Below are 2,621 nucleotides of genomic sequence, written 5' to 3' on the forward strand. Positions count from 1 at the left end.
AGTAGTAATTATCTCCTATATGAATCACCTGGAAAGATTGCCCCAAGCTTACCCATGTTAAAATCCATCAGGTTTGGACCCAACCCATAATTTAAGGGACCTTTCTTAAAGTTACCCTTAAAGACTCTCCCAGTGGCCCACACATTTCCCACTGACCTTTAATTTTTTTTGTTTGTTTGTTTTTGGTTTTTGTGAGGTCTCTAGACCCTTGACCCTGGTATAGTGAGTCCACCCTTTTCCAGCAGTTCGTGCAGCAGTCTCAGTAGTGAGCAGCACCTGGTAAGGACCTTCCCAGCTTGGCTGAAGTTTGTCCTCCTCTCAGGTCTTGGTCAACACCACGTCACCAGGATGGAAATGATGGACAGTGAATTTAAGAGACAGGGACTGAGCAAGAAGCCCTTTAACCGGAGGGAAGACAAAGTAGAGGATATGGCCAGTATAGTTTTTAAGAAACTGATCTTCAGTTTTTCCTGTGTCAAAATGTTGCATCTTCTTCCTTAGGTTCCACCCTTAAGTTATTCAGGGTCCCTGGTGGGATGTTACCAAAGGAAGCCCCAGACCCCCCTAATCCTCATCGAAAGTCATGAGGGGTATCACCTGTTCTTCCTTTTCCCATTTGGGGCAATCTCTTTTAAAATGACCAGGTTTCCCACATTTATATCATCTGTTGCTAGCTTAAGGTTTTTCTCCATGAGGGCCCCTTTGGTCTCTTGACTGGAATCTAGGGTTCTTTCATCTCCAGTGAGGAGGGTTTGATTCCAGATTCTTTCTAACTACTTTTTCTACTGCAGATACCATGATCTTTGCTTTTTGTTTCTGTTTCTCATCTTCCCTCCTCACAAACACCTTTTGGGCCTCCCTGAGTAAATCCTCAGTTGATTTTTCATTTCGATCATCTAATTTCTGTAACTTTTTAGTACTATCAGGCCAGATTTTAGTTACAAAATTAACTTTCAAGAGACCCTGTCCTACTGGGTCTTCTAGGTCTAACCCAGAGTATTTCCTCATTTGGTCTCTGAGCCTCTGCAAAAAGGCAGAGGGAGTTTCCTCTTTTTCTTGTTGAATATCAAAGGCCTTGGAAACATTTTGTGACCTTGGGGTGGATCTTTAATTCCTTTTGTGGTTAACTTTCTGAGCTCTTGCATTTGGGCCCTATTTTTAATTCATTCACTACTGCACGTTCCTACAATTCAATCACTTCTTCAAGGCTCCACCTTTCAATTACCATAATAGGATCTCCCACCCTCTTAGTCACAGTGGGGGCTAAGATTCTTATACATAAACTTGGGGGACACAATTCAAGCTTCAGTGAATTTTTGGGGGGCATAATTCAGTCCACTACAGCAGGTGTTTTCTTTTGTAGTCCTTGTGTATTTGTTCATTTCTGGTAGTGCTGGACTGGATCCCACCTCATGGTGACTAGGAGTGAGGTTCTAGACATGCTCGACCTGTACCTGATTGTTTTGGAGAAGACAGTGAACTTCACACCATTTATATGTCCTTTGTTCTTTTAACATTCTTTTCTCAGTTTGTCCTTTATCTGGTTATGTACATTATCACCTATTCCCCAATGGTAAGAGCTTTTTTTTCTTTTTTAAAGTCTCCCTGTTGAATATTAGAAAATGGTTTTTAGTAATTTTAAGATTACAGAAGAATCATATGAATTGATTTTAGACTTTTCTCCTCTAAAATATAGCATTGCTGCAGAAAAATACATATGCCATATGAACAGTTAACAGAAATACTAAAAAGTAATCCTCTGAATTGAAAGCAAACTTTAAATGTAGAACAAGCTTTCACACCATATACCCCACTTGAAACGAACCCCAGTGAGAGGCCCCTAACTCTCCACTTGTAATTAATATCCGGAGTTATATGATTCATATATATCACTCATATATTATAGGAATTACAATATATGATATACGATATATTTAGTGATACAATTATATATAGTCATGCATACATATGTGTGTTGTCACATATGTGTATATATTTNCAAACCTGTACAGTGTGCTACTGTACTGAATATGGTAGGCAATTATAATGCAGTCATATGTGTTTGTGTGTCTAAACATATCTAAACATAGAAAAGGTACAGTAAAAATATGGCATTAAAGATAAAAACTGGCAGACCTGCACAGGGTATGTACCATGCATGGAGCCTGCAGGACTGGAAGCTGCTCTGGGTGCATCAGTGAGTGAGTGGCAAGTGAGTCTGAAGGCCGAGGACATCACTGCACACACTGTGCACACTGTAGACTCTGTAAACACTGCACAGTTAGACTACACCAAACTCACAAAAATGTGTTTTTCTTCAGTAATAAACTCACCTTAGCTTATTGTAACTTTTTTACTTTATAAACTTTTTAATACTTTGATTTTATTGTATTTACATTTTTTTTTTTTTTGGTGGCCAGCTGGTAAGGGGAACTGAGCCCTTCACCATGATGTTACAGGCCATGCTCTAACCAGCTGAGCCAACCGGCCAGCCCCTTAATATTTTTAACTGTTTGGCTTTTTTATAATGACACAGCTTAAACACAAACACATTGTACAACTGTACAAAAATATTTTATTTCCTTATATCCTTATTCTCTAAACTTTTTTCTATTAATTAA

This window comes from Galeopterus variegatus, unplaced genomic scaffold (assembly GCF_000696425.1).
Source record: "Galeopterus variegatus unplaced genomic scaffold, G_variegatus-3.0.2 Scaffold6848, whole genome shotgun sequence".
Lineage (NCBI taxonomy): Eukaryota > Metazoa > Chordata > Mammalia > Dermoptera > Cynocephalidae > Galeopterus > Galeopterus variegatus.